The sequence below is a fragment of the Scyliorhinus canicula genome, chromosome 29 (assembly GCF_902713615.1).
Source record: "Scyliorhinus canicula chromosome 29, sScyCan1.1, whole genome shotgun sequence".
Classification (NCBI taxonomy): Eukaryota; Metazoa; Chordata; class Chondrichthyes; order Carcharhiniformes; family Scyliorhinidae; genus Scyliorhinus; species Scyliorhinus canicula.
Genome location: NC_052174.1, coordinates 6,595,263 through 6,609,658, shown reverse-complemented (window position 1 = coordinate 6,609,658; position 14,396 = coordinate 6,595,263). Strand labels below are relative to the sequence as shown.

At 50.2% G+C, this 14,396-nt stretch overlaps 19 non-coding genes across 19 annotated transcripts; 9 read left to right on the top strand and 10 right to left on the bottom strand.

The window, feature by feature from the left end:
- Positions 1 to 908: 908 nt before the first annotated feature.
- trnaq-uug lies at positions 909 to 980 on the bottom strand. Its single transcript has one exon. It is a non-coding gene; the product is annotated as a tRNA-Gln (tRNA).
- A 327-nt stretch (positions 981 to 1,307) lies between these two features.
- trnaq-cug lies at positions 1,308 to 1,379 on the bottom strand. The gene has a single exon. It is a non-coding gene; the product is annotated as a tRNA-Gln (tRNA).
- A 983-nt stretch (positions 1,380 to 2,362) lies between these two features.
- Positions 2,363 to 2,434, bottom strand: trnaq-uug. Its single transcript has one exon. It is a non-coding gene; the product is annotated as a tRNA-Gln (tRNA).
- A 327-nt stretch (positions 2,435 to 2,761) lies between these two features.
- Positions 2,762 to 2,833, bottom strand: trnaq-cug. Its single transcript has one exon. It is a non-coding gene; the product is annotated as a tRNA-Gln (tRNA).
- A 988-nt stretch (positions 2,834 to 3,821) lies between these two features.
- On the bottom strand, positions 3,822 to 3,893 carry trnaq-uug. The gene has a single exon. It is a non-coding gene; the product is annotated as a tRNA-Gln (tRNA).
- A 327-nt stretch (positions 3,894 to 4,220) lies between these two features.
- trnaq-cug lies at positions 4,221 to 4,292 on the bottom strand. Its single transcript has one exon. It is a non-coding gene; the product is annotated as a tRNA-Gln (tRNA).
- Positions 4,293 to 5,281: 989 nt separating this feature from the next.
- trnaq-uug lies at positions 5,282 to 5,353 on the bottom strand. Its single transcript has one exon. It is a non-coding gene; the product is annotated as a tRNA-Gln (tRNA).
- Positions 5,354 to 5,680: 327 nt separating this feature from the next.
- Positions 5,681 to 5,752, bottom strand: trnaq-cug. Its single transcript has one exon. It is a non-coding gene; the product is annotated as a tRNA-Gln (tRNA).
- A 993-nt stretch (positions 5,753 to 6,745) lies between these two features.
- Positions 6,746 to 6,817, bottom strand: trnaq-uug. Its single transcript has one exon. It is a non-coding gene; the product is annotated as a tRNA-Gln (tRNA).
- Positions 6,818 to 7,144: 327 nt separating this feature from the next.
- Positions 7,145 to 7,216, bottom strand: trnaq-cug. Its single transcript has one exon. It is a non-coding gene; the product is annotated as a tRNA-Gln (tRNA).
- Positions 7,217 to 8,230: 1,014 nt separating this feature from the next.
- On the top strand, positions 8,231 to 8,302 carry trnaq-cug. The gene has a single exon. It is a non-coding gene; the product is annotated as a tRNA-Gln (tRNA).
- Positions 8,303 to 8,629: 327 nt separating this feature from the next.
- trnaq-uug lies at positions 8,630 to 8,701 on the top strand. Its single transcript has one exon. It is a non-coding gene; the product is annotated as a tRNA-Gln (tRNA).
- A 993-nt stretch (positions 8,702 to 9,694) lies between these two features.
- trnaq-cug lies at positions 9,695 to 9,766 on the top strand. The gene has a single exon. It is a non-coding gene; the product is annotated as a tRNA-Gln (tRNA).
- Positions 9,767 to 10,093: 327 nt separating this feature from the next.
- Positions 10,094 to 10,165, top strand: trnaq-uug. Its single transcript has one exon. It is a non-coding gene; the product is annotated as a tRNA-Gln (tRNA).
- Positions 10,166 to 11,157: 992 nt separating this feature from the next.
- trnaq-cug lies at positions 11,158 to 11,229 on the top strand. Its single transcript has one exon. It is a non-coding gene; the product is annotated as a tRNA-Gln (tRNA).
- Positions 11,230 to 11,556: 327 nt separating this feature from the next.
- trnaq-uug lies at positions 11,557 to 11,628 on the top strand. The gene has a single exon. It is a non-coding gene; the product is annotated as a tRNA-Gln (tRNA).
- A 988-nt stretch (positions 11,629 to 12,616) lies between these two features.
- trnaq-cug lies at positions 12,617 to 12,688 on the top strand. Its single transcript has one exon. It is a non-coding gene; the product is annotated as a tRNA-Gln (tRNA).
- Positions 12,689 to 13,015: 327 nt separating this feature from the next.
- trnaq-uug lies at positions 13,016 to 13,087 on the top strand. The gene has a single exon. It is a non-coding gene; the product is annotated as a tRNA-Gln (tRNA).
- A 987-nt stretch (positions 13,088 to 14,074) lies between these two features.
- trnaq-cug lies at positions 14,075 to 14,146 on the top strand. Its single transcript has one exon. It is a non-coding gene; the product is annotated as a tRNA-Gln (tRNA).
- The last annotated feature ends 250 nt before the right edge of the window (positions 14,147 to 14,396 follow it).

Sequence of the window (14,396 nt, the reverse complement as noted above, 5' to 3'; positions counted from 1 at the left end):
GTGCGACAAGAGAGTCTGATTGTGTGCAAACATTGTTATGCAAAGATGTGACGGGACACATTCCTCAAAGATGACACCCAATCTATTAACACCCCCAAGCCACCGCGGGGGGTATTGGGACAAGTCATCAGGTTTCACAGGGGCCAGTGTCCCGTTTTGCTGAGGGCTCAGAGCAGCGTCGCTGAATCATGTCAGGCTCAGCTGTGAGAGCCAGCTGGAATACTGCAAGCAAAAGTTGCACAGTGACTCCAGCGAATGGGATCAATGGGCAAGCAAGATAGTTTGTGAGGCGCTACCGTACTGCAAATTGCACAATGTGTGTGGCTGACTGACCCTCAAGAATACGCGCACGTCTTTCCCATGAGCAGAATGGGAAGCACATGAAAATGTAATCTCCGACGTTCAGCCTTGCCTGGATTATTATCTCAAGCGTTACTTCATCTCTGTCACTCAGCCTCTGACTCGGTTTGACTGCTGTGCAAATGAAAGCGGTGCAGACAAGCAGCCGCTCCCAGCGCCGCTGAAGCCGTTTTCCCCGAGTATTGCAATGCTGCCTCGGGATCAGTGTACAAACATTGCAAAGGTATTCACGAACGATGCTTTGCATGAAAGGAAAAGATAAAAATGGTCGTGTTGAAGGAGACAATTGAAGTGACAAGTGCCTTGCCTGCACTTGAGTTTGGAGCAGAGTGGCAAGTTCACAAGCACCCACAGCGCCGCGCAGGAAAAGGCAGCGACCACGCAGCAAATGTTTCGGCTGGTGTGACCACATCAAACCGAGTGGACAATCGCTCAATAAGACATTGAGCTGAAAGGCAGAAAATGCCCATGGACAGCAGCCCTGCCTGCATTTCTAATCTTTTTCTCAGCTGTCCCCAATTTAATAAAGATGTGGACAAGCAGAGTACTGGCTCCACCGAGATTTGAACTCGGATCGCTGGATTCAAAGTCCAGAGTGCTCACCGTTACACCATGGAACCAAGGCTGTTGAAAGGTTGAGCTGGCTGCAGTCTTTTCTCAACACGCACACAAAAGGTTGCTTGAACAAAGATTCTCTGACTACAGTCGAATAGCAGTTGCTGTGGCAGGCAAACTGGTGCCGCCTTTCAACACAGAAGTTAAAGAGCAGGGCCCACAGGATGGCAAAATGCTGCGTGTGCAGGCAGCCAGCAGCAGAGGCTGAGCAATGTGAATTGCAGTGGCCGTTGAGGCGGTTGAGAAATTATGAAGTCAATTTGCACTTTGTGGCAAATGTGAAAGAAGTGCTCTCGCTCTCACACACAAATCATTTGCATTGGCAAGAAGAAAGGTTCCACCGAGATTTGAACTCGGATCGCTGGATTCAGAGCCCAGAGTGCTGACCATTACACCATGGAACCCCAGCTGCAGCATTGGGCTGCAAATTTTCACTCAAACAAGTTTACCTCTTTCGTTGAATGTGCAAAGACACAGCGGGTGCGACAAGAGAGTCTGATTGTGTGCAAACATTGTTATGCAAAGATGTGACGGGACACATTCCTCAAAGATGACACCCAATCTATTAACACCCCCAAGCCACCGCGGGGGGTATTGGGACAAGTCATCAGGTTTCACAGGGGCCAGTGTCCCGTTTTGCTGAGGGCTCAGAGCAGCGTCGCTGAATCATGTCAGGCTCAGCTGTGAGAGCCAGCTGGAATACTGCAAGCAAAAGTTGCACAGTGACTCCAGCGAATGGGATCAATGGGCAAGCAAGATAGTTTGTGAGGCGCTACCGTACTGCAAATTGCACAATGTGTGTGGCTGAATGACCCTCAAGAATACGCGCACGTCTTTCCCATGAGCAGAATGGGAAGCACATGAAAATGTAATCTCCGACGTTCAGCCTTGCCTGGATTATTATCTCAAGCGTTACTTCATCTCTGTCACTCAGCCACTGACTCGGTTTGACTGCTGTGCAAATGAAAGCGGTGCAGACAAGCAGCCGCTCCCAGCGCCGCTGAAGCCGTTTTCCCCGAGTATTGCAATGCTGCCTCGGGATCAGTGTACAAACATTGCAAAGGTATTCACGCACGATGCTTTGCATGAAAGGAAAAGATAAAAATGGTCGTGTTGAAGGAGACAATTGAAGTGACATGTGCCTTGCCTGCACTTGAGTTTGGAGCAGAGTGGCAAGTTCACAAGCACCCACAGCGCCGCGCAGGAAAAGGCAGCGACCACGCAGCAAATGTTTCGGCTGGTGTGACCACATCAAACCGAGTGGACAATCGCTCAATAAGACATTGAGCTGAAAGGCAGAAAATGCCCATGGACAGCAGCCCTGCCTGCATTTCTATCTTTTTCTCAGCTGTCCCCAATTTAATAAAGATGTGGACAAGCAGAGTACTGGCTCCACCGAGATTTGAACTCGGATCGCTGGATTCAAAGTCCAGAGTGCTCACCGTTACACCATGGAACCAAGGCTGTTGAAAGGTTGAGCTGGCTGCAGTCTTTTCTCAACACGCACACAAAAGGTTGCTTGAACAAAGATTCTCTGACTACAGTCGAATAGCAGTTGCTGTGGCAGGCAAACTGGTGCCGCCTTTCAACACAGAAGTTAAAGAGCAGGGCCCACAGGATGGCAAAATGCTGCGTGTGCAGGCAGCCAGCAGCAGAGGCTGAGCAATGTGAATTGCAGTGGCCGTTGAGGCGGTTGAGAAATTATGAAGTCAATTTGCACTTTGTGGCAAATGTGAAAGAAGTGCTCTCGCTCTCACACACAAATCATTTGCATTGGCAAGAAGAAAGGTTCCACCGAGATTTGAACTCGGATCGCTGGATTCAGAGCCCAGAGTGCTGACCATTACACCATGGAACCCCAGCTGCAGCATTGGGCTGCAAATTTTCACTCAAACAAGTTTACCTCTTTCGTTGAATGTGCAAAGACACAGCGGGTGCGACAAGAGAGTCTGATTGTGTGCAAACATTGTTATGCAAAGATGTGACGGGACACCTTCCTCAAAGATGACACCCAATCTATTCACCCCCCCCCCCCAAGCCACCGCGGGGGGTATTGGGACAAGTCATCAGGTTTCACAGGGGCCAGTGTCCCGTTTTGCTGAGGGCTCAGAGCAGCGTCGCTGAATCATGTCAGGCTCAGCTGTGAGAGCCAGCTGGAATACTGCAAGCAAAAGTTGCACAGTGACTCCAGCGAATGGGATCAATGGGCAAGCAAGATAGTTTGTGAGGCGCTACCGTACTGCAAATTGCACAATGTGTGTGGCTGACTGACCCTCAAGAATACGCGCACGTCTTTCCCATGAGCAGAATGGGAAGCACTTGAAAATGTAATCTCCGACGTTCAGCCTTGCCTGGATTATTATCTCAAGCGTTACTTCATCTCTGTCACTCAGCCTCTGACTCGGTTTGACTGCTGTGCAAATGAAAGCGGTGCAGACAAGCAGCCGCTCCCAGCGCCGCTGAAGCCGTTTTCCCCGAGTATTGCAATGCTGCCTCGGGATCAGTGTACAAACATTGCAAAGGTATTCACGCACGATGCTTTGCATGAAAGGAAAAGATAAAATGGTCGTGTTGAAGGAGACAATTGAAGTGACATGTGCCTTGCCTGCACTTGAGTTTGGAGCAGAGTGGCAAGTTCACAAGCACCCACAGCGCCGCGCAGGAAAAGGCAGCGACCACGCAGCAAATGTTTCGGCTGGTGTGACCACATCAAACCGAGTGGACAATCGCTCAATAAGACATTGAGCTGAAAGGCAGAAAATGCCCATGGACAGCAGCCCTGCCTGCATTTCTAATCTTTTTCTCAGCTGTCCCCAATTTAATAAAGATGTGGACAAGCAGAGTACTGGCTCCACCGAGATTTGAACTCGGATCGCTGGATTCAAAGTCCAGAGTGCTCACCGTTACACCATGGAACCAAGGCTGTTGAAAGGTTGAGCTGGCTGCAGTCTTTTCTCAACACGCACACAAAAGGTTGCTTGAACAAAGATTCTCTGACTACAGTCGAATAGCAGTTGCTGTGGCAGGCAAACTGGTGCCGCCTTTCAACACAGAAGTTAAAGAGCAGGGCCCACAGGATGGCAAAATGCTGCGTGTGCAGGCAGCCAGCAGCAGAGGCTGAGCAATGTGAATTGCAGTGGCCGTTGAGGCGGTTGAGAAATTATGAAGTCAATTTGCACTTTGTGGCAAATGTGAAAGAAGTGCTCTCGCTCTCACACACAAATCATTTGCATTGGCAAGAAGAAAGGTTCCACCGAGATTTGAACTCGGATCGCTGGATTCAGAGCCCAGAGTGCTGACCATTACACCATGGAACCCCAGCTGCAGCATTGGGCTGCAAATTTTCACTCAAACAAGTTTACCTCTTTCGTTGAATGTGCAAAGACACAGCGGGTGCGACAAGAGAGTCTGATTGTGTGCAAACATTGTTATGCAAAGATGTGACGGGACACATTCCTCAAAGATGACACCCAATCTATTCACCCCCCCCCCCCAAGCCACCGCGGGGGGTATTGGGACAAGTCATCAGGTTTCACAGGGGCCAGTGTCCCGTTTTGCTGAGGGCTCAGAGCAGCGTCGCTGAATCATGTCAGGCTCAGCTGTGAGAGCCAGCTGGAATACTGCAAGCAAAAGTTGCACAGTGACTCCAGCGAATGGGATCAATGGGCAAGCAAGATAGTTTGTGAGGCGCTACCGTACTGCAAATTGCACAATGTGTGTGGCTGACTGACCCTCAAGAATACGCGCACGTCTTTCCCATGAGCAGAATGGGAAGCACATGAAAATGTAATCTCCGACGTTCAGCCTTGCCTGGATTATTATCTCAAGCGTTACTTCATCTCTGTCACTCAGCCACTGACTCGGTTTGACTGCTGTGCAAATGAAAGCGGTGCAGACAAGCAGCCGCTCCCAGCGCCGCTGAAGCCGTTTTCCCCGAGTATTGCAATGCTGCCTCGGGATCAGTGTACAAACATTGCAAAGGTATTCACGCACGATGCTTTGCATGAAAGGAAAAGATAAAAATGGTCGTGTTGAAGGAGACAATTGAAGTGACAAGTGCCTTGCCTGCACTTGAGTTTGGAGCAGAGTGGCAAGTTCACAAGCACCCACAGCGCCGCGCAGGAAAAGACAGCGACCACGCAGCAAATGTTTCGGCTGGTGTGACCACATCAAACCGAGTGGACAATCGCTCAATAAGACATTGAGCTGAACGGCAGAAAATGCCCATGGACAGCAGCCCTGCCTGCCTTTCTGTTCTTTTTCTCAGCTGTCCCCAATTTAATAAAGATGTGGACACGCAGAGTACTGGCTCCACTGAGATTTGAACTCGGATCGCTGGATTCAAAGTCCAGAGTGCTCACCGTTACACCATGGAACCAAGGCTGTTGAAAGGTTGAGCTGGCTGCAGTCTTTTCTCAACACGCACACAAAAGGTTGCTTGAACAAAGATTCTCTGACTACAGTCGAATAGCAGTTGCTGTGGCAGGCAAACTGGTGCCGCCTTTCAACACAGAAGTTAAAGAGCAGGGCCCACAGGATGGCAAAATGCTGCGTGTGCAGGCAGCCAGCAGCAGAGGCTGAGCAATGTGAATTGCAGTGGCCGTTGAGGCGGTTGAGAAATTATGAAGTCAATTTGCACTTTGTGGCAAATGTGAAAGAAGTGCTCTCGCTCTCACACACAAATCATTTGCATTGGCAAGAAGAAAGGTTCCACCGAGATTTGAACTCGGATCGCTGGATTCAGAGCCCAGAGTGCTGACCATTACACCATGGAACCCCAGCTGCAGCATTGGGCTGCAAATTTTCACTCAAACAAGTTTACCTCTTTCGTTGAATGTGCAAAGACACAGCGGGTGCGACAAGAGAGTCTGATTGTGTGCAAACATTGTTATGCAAAGATGTGACGGGACACATTCCTCAAAGATGACACCCAATCTATTCACCCCCCCCCCCCCCCAAGCCACCGCGGGGGGTATTGGGACAAGTCATCAGGTTTCACAGGGGCCAGTGTCCCGTTTTGCTGAGGGCTCAGAGCAGCGTCGCTGAATCATGTCAGGCTCAGCTGTGAGAGCCAGCTGGAATACTGCAAGCAAAAGTTGCACAGTGACTCCAGCGAATGGGATCAATGGGCAAGCAAGATAGTTTGTGAGGCGCTACCGTACTGCAAATTGCACAATGTGTGTGGCTGACTGACCCTCAAGAATACGCGCACGTCTTTCCCATGAGCAGAATGGGAAGCACTTGAAAATGTAATCTCCGACGTTCAGCCTTGCCTGGATTATTATCTCAAGCGTTACTTCATCTCTGTCACTCAGCCTCTGACTCGGTTTGACTGCTGTGCAAATGAAAGCGGTGCAGACAAGCAGCCGCTCCCAGCGCCGCTGAAGCCGTTTTCCCCGAGTATTGCAATGCTGCCTCGGGATCAGTGTACAAACATTGCAAAGGTATTCACGCACGATGCTTTGCATGAAAGGAAAAGATAAAAATGGTCGTGTTGAAGGAGACAATTGAAGTGACATGTGCCTTGCCTGCACTTGAGTTTGGAGCAGAGTGGCAAGTTCACAAGCACCCACAGCGCCGCGCAGGAAAAGACAGCGACCACGCAGCAAATGTTTCGGCTGGTGTGACCACATCAAACCGAGTGGACAATCGCTCAATAAGACATTGAGCTGAACGGCAGAAAATGCCCATGGACAGCAGCCCTGCCTGCCTTTCTGTTCTTTTTCTCAGCTGTCCCCAATTTAATAAAGATGTGGACACAGCAGAGTACTGGCTCCACCAAGATTTGAACTCGGATCGCTGGATTCAAAGTCCAGAGTGCTCACCGTTACACCATGGAACCAAGGCTGTTGAAAGGTTGAGCTGGCTGCAGTCTTTTCTCAACACGCACACAAAAGGTTGCTTGAACAAAGATTCTCTGACTACAGTCGAATAGCAGTTGCTGTGGCAGGCAAACTGGTGCCGCCTTTCAACACAGAAGTTAAAGAGCAGGGCCCACAGGATGGCAAAATGCTGCGTGTGCAGGCAGCCAGCAGCAGAGGCTGAGCAATGTGAATTGCAGTGGCCGTTGAGGCGGTTGAGAAATTATGAAGTCAATTTGCACTTTGTGGCAAATGTGAAAGAAGTGCTCTCGCTCTCACACACAAATCATTTGCATTGGCAAGAAGAAAGGTTCCACCGAGATTTGAACTCGGATCGCTGGATTCAGAGCCCAGAGTGCTGACCATTACACCATGGAACCCCAGCTGCAGCATTGGGCTGCAAATTTTCACTCAAACAAGTTTACCTCTTTCGTTGAATGTGCAAAGACACAGCGGGTGCGACAAGAGAGTCTGATTGTGTGCAAACATTGTTATGCAAAGATGTGACGGGACACCTTCCTCAAAGATGACACCCAATCTATTCACCCCCCCCCCCCCCAAGCCACCGCGGGGGGTATTGGGACAAGTCATCAGGTTTCACAGGGGCCAGTGTCCCGTTTTGCTGAGGGCTCAGAGCAGCGTCGCTGAATCATGTCAGGCTCAGCTGTGAGAGCCAGCTGGAATACTGCAAGCAAAAGTTGCACAGTGACTCCAGCGAATGGGATCAATGGGCAAGCAAGATAGTTTGTGAGGCGCTACCGTACTGCAAATTGCACAATGTGTGTGGCTGACTGACCCTCAAGAATACGCGCACGTCTTTCCCATGAGCAAAATGGGAAGCACTTGAAAATGTAATCTCCGACGTTCAGCCTTGCCTGGATTATTATCTCAAGCGTTACTTCATCTCTGTCACTCAGCCACTGACTCGGTTTGACTGCTGTGCAAATGAAAGCGGTGCAGACAAGCAGCAGCTCCCAGCGCCGCCAGTCAGCCACACACATTGTGCAATTTGCAGTACGGTAGCGCCTCACAAACTATCTTGCTTGCCCATTGATCCCATTCGCTGGAGTCACTGTGCAACTTTTGCTTGCAGTATTCCAGCTGGCTCTCACAGCTGAGCCTGACATGATTCAGCGACGCTGCTCCTAACTCAGCAAAACGGGGCACTGGCCCCTGTGAAACCTGATGACTTGTCCCAATACACCCCGCGGTGGCTTGGGGTGGGGGGGTGAATAGATTGGGTGTCATCTTTGAGGAAGGTGTCCCGTCACATCTTTGCATAACAATGTTTGCACACAATCAGACTCTCTTGTCGCACCCGCTGTGTCTTTGCACATTCAACGAAAGAGGTAAACTTGTTTGAGTGAAAATTTGCAGCCCAATGCTGCAGCTGGGGTTCCATGGTGTAATGGTCAGCACTCTGGGCTCTGAATCCAGCGATCTGAGTTCAAATCTCGGTGGAACCTTTCTTCTTGCCAATGCAAATGATTTGTGTGTGAGAGCGAGAGCACTTCTTTCACATTTGCCACAAAGTGCAAATTGACTTCATAATTTCTCAACCGCCTCAACGGCCACTGCAATTCACATTGCTCAGCCTCTGCTGCTGGCTGCCTGCACACGCAGCATTTTGCCATCCTGTGGGCCCTGCTCTTTAACTTCTGTGTTGAAAGGCGGCACCAGTTTGCCTGCCACAGCAACTGCTATTCGACTGTAGTCAGAGAATCTTTGTTCAAGCAACCTTTTGTGTGCGTGTTGAGAAAAGACTGCAGCCAGCTCAACCTTTCAACAGCCTTGGTTCCATGGTGTAACGGTGAGCACTCTGGACTTTGAATCCAGCGATCCGAGTTCAAATCTCGGTGGAGCCAGTACTCTGCGTGTCCACATCTTTATTAAATTGGGGACAGCTGAGAAAAAGAACAGAAAGGCAGGCAGGGCTGCTGTCCATGGGCATTTTCTGCCTTTCAGCTCAATGTCTTATTGAGCGATTGTCCACTCGGTTTGATGTGGTCACACCAGCCGAAACATTTGCTGCGTGGTCGCTGTCTTTTCCTGCGCGGCGCTGTGGGTGCTTGTGAACTTGCCACTCTGCTCCAAACTCAAGTGCAGGCAAGGCACTTGTCACTTCAATTGACTCCTTCAACACGACCATTTTTATCTATTCCTTTCATGCAAAGCATCGTGTGTGAATACCTTTGCAATGTTTGTACACTGATCCCGAGGCAGCATTGCAATACTCGGGGAAAACGGCTTCAGCGGCGCTGGGAGCGGCTGCTTGTCTGCACCGCTTTCATTTGCACAGCAGTCAAACCGAGTCAGAGGCTGAGTGACAGAGATGAAGTAACGCTTGAGATAATAATCCAGGCAAGGCTGAACGTCGGAGATTACATTTTCAAGTGCTTCCCATTCTGCTCATGGCCAAGACGTGCGCGTATTCTTGAGGGTCAGTCAGCCACACACATTGTGCAATTTGCAGTACGGTAGCGCCTCACAAACTATCTTGCTTGCCCATTGATCCCATTCGCTGGAGTCACTGTGCAACTTTTGCTTGCAGTATTCCAGCTGGCTCTCACAGCTGAGCCTGACATGATTCAGCGACGCTGCTCTGAGCCCTCAGCAAAACGGGACACTGGCCCCTGTGAAACCTGATGACTTGTCCCAATACCCCCCGCGGTGGCTTGGGGGGGGGGGGGGGGTGAATAGATTGGGTGTCATCTTTGAGGAAGGTGTCCCGTCACATCTTTGCATAACAATGTTTGCACACAATCAGACTCTCTTGTCGCACCCGCTGTGTCTTTGCACATTCAACGAAAGAGGTAAACTTGTTTGAGTGAAAATTTGCAGCCCAATGCTGCAGCTGGGGTTCCATGGTGTAATGGTCAGCACTCTGGGCTCTGAATCCAGCGATCCGAGTTCAAATCTCGGTGGAACCTTTCTTCTTGCCAATGCAAATGATTTGTGTGTGAGAGCGAGAGCACTTCTTTCACATTTGCCACAAAGTGCAAATTGACTTCATAATTTCTCAACCGCCTCAACGGCCACTGCAATTCACATTGCTCAGCCTCTGCTGCTGGCTGCCTGCACACGCAGCATTTTGCCATCCTGTGGGCCCTGCTCTTTAACTTCTGTGTTGAAAGGCGGCACCAGTTTGCCTGCCACAGCAACTGCTATTCGACTGTAGTCAGAGAATCTTTGTTCAAGCAACCTTTTGTGTGCGTGTTGAGAAAAGGCTGCAGCCAGCTCAACCTTTCAACAGCCTTGGTTCCATGGTGTAACGGTGAGCACTCTGGACTTTGAATCCAGCGATCCGAGTTCAAATCTCGGTGGAGCCAGTACTCTGCGTGTCCACATCTTTATTAAATTGGGGACAGCTGAGAAAAAGAACAGAAAGGCAGGCAGGGCTGCTGTCCATGGGCATTTTCTGCCTTTCAGCTCAATGTCTTATTGAGCGATTGTCCACTCGGTTTGATGTGGTCACACCAGCCGAAACATTTGCTGCGTGGTCGCTGTCTTTTCCTGCGCGGCGCTGTGGGTGCTTGTGAACTTGCCACTCTGCTCCAAACTCAAGTGCAGGCAAGGCACATGTCACTTCAATTGTCTCCTTCAACACGACCATTTTTATCTTTTCCTTTCATGCAAAGCATCGTGTGTGAATACCTTTGCAATGTTTGTACACTGATCCCGAGGCAGCATTGCAATACTCGGGGAAAACGGCTTCAGCGGCGCTGGGAGCGGCTGCTTGTCTGCACCGCTTTCATTTGCACAGCAGTCAAACCGAGTCAGTGGCTGAGTGACAGAGATGAAGTAACGCTTGAGATAATAATCCAGGCAAGGCTGAACGTCGGAGATTACATTTTCAAGTGCTTCCCATTCTGCTCATGGCCAAGACGTGCGCGTATTCTTGAGGGTCAGTCAGCCACACACATTGTGCAATTTGCAGTACGGTAGCGCCTCACAAACTATCTTGCTTGCCCATTGATCCCATTCGCTGGAGTCACTGTGCAACTTTTGCTTGCAGTATTCCAGCTGGCTCTCACAGCTGAGCCTGACATGATTCAGCGACGCTGCTCTGAGCCCTCAGCAAAACGGGACACTGGCCCCTGTGAAACCTGATGACTTGTCCCAATACCCCCCGCGGTGGCTTGGGGGGGGGGGGGGGTGAATAGATTGGGTGTCATCTTTGAGGAAGGTGTCCCGTCACATCTTTGCATAACAATGTTTGCACACAATCAGACTCTCTTGTCGCACCCGCTGTGTCTTTGCACATTCAACGAAAGAGGTAAACTTGTTTGAGTGAAAATTTGCAGCCCAATGCTGCAGCTGGGGTTCCATGGTGTAATGGTCAGCACTCTGGGCTCTGAATCCAGCGATCCGAGTTCAAATCTCGGTGGAACCTTTCTTCTTGCCAATGCAAATGATTTGTGTGTGAGAGCGAGAGCACTTCTTTCACATTTGCCACAAAGTGCAAATTGACTTCATAATTTCTCAACCGCCTCAACGGCCACTGCAATTCACATTGCTCAGCCTCTGCTGCTGGCTGCCTGCACACGCAGCATTTTGCCATCCTGTGGGCCCTGCTCTTTAACTTCTGTGTTGAAAGGCGGCACCAGTTTGCCTGCCACAGCAACTGCTATTCGACTGTAGTCAGAGAATCTTTGGTCAAGCAACCTTTTGTGTGCGTGTTGAGAAAAGACTGCAGCCAGCTCAACCTTTCAACAGCCTTGGTTCCATGGTGTAACGGTGAGCACTCTGGACTTTGAATCCAGCGATCCGAGTTCAAATCTCGGTGGAGCCAGTACTCTGCGTGTCCACATCTTTATTAAATTGGGGACAGCTGAGAAAAAGAACAGGCAGGCAGGGCTGCTGTCCATGGGCATTTTCTGCCTTTCAGCTCAATGTCTTATTGAGCGATTGTCCACTCGGTTTGATGTGGTCACACCAGCCGAAACATTTGCTGCGTGGTCGCTGTCTTTTCCTGCGCGGCGCTGTGGGTGCTTGTGAACTTGCCACTCTGCTCCAAACTCAAGTGCAGGCAAGGCACTTGTCACTTCAATTGTCTCCTTCAACACGACCATTTTTATCTTTTCCTTTCATGCAAAGCATCGTGCGTGAATACCTTTGCAATGTTTGTACACTGATCCCGAGGCAGCATTGCAATACTCGGGGAAAACGGCTTCAGCGGCGCTGGGAGCGGCTGCTTGTCTGCACCGCTTTCATTTGCACAGCAGTCAAACCGAGTCAGAGGCTGAGTGACAGAGATGAAGTAACGCTTGAGATAATAATCCAGGCAAGGCTGAACGTCGGAGATTACATTTTCAAGTGCTTCCCATTCTGCTCATGGCAAGACGTGCGCGTATTCTTGAGGGTCAGTCAGCCACACACATTGTGCAATTTGCAGTACGGTAGCGCCTCACAAACTATCTTGCTTGCCCATTGATCCCATTCGCTGGAGTCACTGTGCAACTTTTGCTTGCAGTATTCCAGCTGGCTCTCACAGCTGAGCCTGACATGATTCAGCGACGCTGCTCTGAGCCCTCAGCAAAACGGGACACTGGCCCCTGTGAAACCTGATGACTTGTCCCAATACCCCCCGCGGTGGCTTGGGGGAGGGGGGGGGGTGAATAGATTGGGTGTCATCTTTGAGGAAGGTGTCCCGTCACATCTTTGCATAACAATGTTTGCACACAATCAGACTCTCTTGTCGCACCCGCTGTGTCTTTGCACATTCAACGAAAGAGGTAAACTTGTTTGAGTGAAAATTTGCAGCCCAATGCTGCAGCTGGGGTTCCATGGTGTAATGGTCAGCACTCTGGGCTCTGAATCCAGCGATCCGAGTTCAAATCTCGGTGGAACCTTTCTTCTTGCCAATGCAAATGATTTGTGTGTGAGAGCGAGAGCACTTCTTTCACATTTGCCACAAAGTGCAAATTGACTTCATAATTTCTCAACCGCCTCAACGGCCACTGCAATTCACATTGCTCAGCCTCTGCTGCTGGCTGCCTGCACACGCAGCATTTTGCCATCCTGTGGGCCCTGCTCTTTAACTTCTGTGTTGAAAGGCGGCACCAGTTTGCCTGCCACAGCAACTGCTATTCGACTGTCGTCAGAGAATCTTTGTTCAAGCAACCTTTTGTGTGCGTGTTGAGAAAAGGCTGCAGCCAGCTCAACCTTTCAACAGCCTTGGTTCCATGGTGTAACGGTGAGCACTCTGGACTTTGAATCCAGCGATCCGAGTTCAAATCTCGGTGGAGCCAGTACTCTGCGTGTCCACATCTTTATTAAATTGGGGACAGCTGAGAAAAAGAACAGGCAGGCAGGGCTGCTGTCCATGGGCATTTTCTGCCGTTCAGCTCAATGTCTTATTGAGCGATTGTCCACTCGGTTTGATGTGGTCACACCAGCCGAAACATTTGCTGCGTGGTCGCTGTCTTTTCCTGCGCGGCGCTGTGGGTGCTTGTGAACTTGCCACTCTGCTCCAAACTCAAGTGCAGGCAAGGCACATGTCACTTCAATTGTCTCCTTCAACACGACCATTTTTATCTTTTCCTTTCATGCAAAGCATCGTGTGTGAATACCTTTGCAATGTTTGTACACTGATCCCGAGGCAGCATTGCAATACTCGGGGAAAACGGCTTCAGCGGCGCTGGGAGCGGCTGCTTGTCTGCACCGCTTTCATTTGCACAGCAGTCAAACCGAGTCAGAGGCTGAGTGACAGAGATGAAGTAACGCTTGAGATAATAATCCAGGCAAGGCTGAACGTCGGAGATTACATTTTCAAGTGCTTCCCATTCTGCTCATGGGAAAGACGTGCGCGTATTCTTGAGGGTCAGTCAGCCACACACATTGTGCAATTTGCAGTACGGTAGCGCCTCACAAACTATCTTGCTTGCCCATTGATCCCATTCGCTGGAGTCACTGTGCAACTTTTGCTTGCAGTATTCCAGCTGGCTCTCACAGCTGAGCCTGACATGATTCAGCGACGCTGCTCTGAGCCCTCAGCAAAACGGGACACTGGCCCCTGTGAAACCTGATGACTTGTCCCAATACCCCCGCGGTGGCTTGGGGGGGGGGGGGGGTGAATAGATTGGGTGTCATCTTTGAGGAAGGTGTCCCGTCACATCTTTGCATAACAATGTTTGCACACAATCAGACTCTCTTGTCGCACCCGCTGTGTCTTTGCACATTCAACGAAAGAGGTAAACTTGTTTGAGTGAAAATTTGCAGCGCAATGCTGCAGCTGGGGTTCCATGGTGTAATGGTCAGCACTCTGGGCTCTGAATCCAGCGATCTGAGTTCAAATCTCAGTGGAACCTTTCTTCTTGCCAATGCAAATGAATTGTGTGTGAGAGCGAGAGCACTTCTTTCACATTTGCCACAAAGTGCAAATTGACTGCATCATTTCTCAGCCGCCTCAACGGCCACTGCAATTCACATTGCTCAGCCTCTGCTGCTGCCTGCCTGCACACGCAGCATTTTGCCATCCTGTGGGCCCTGCTCTTTAACTTCTGTGTTGAAAGGCGGCACCAGTTTGCCTGCCACGGCAACTGCTATTCGACTGCAGTC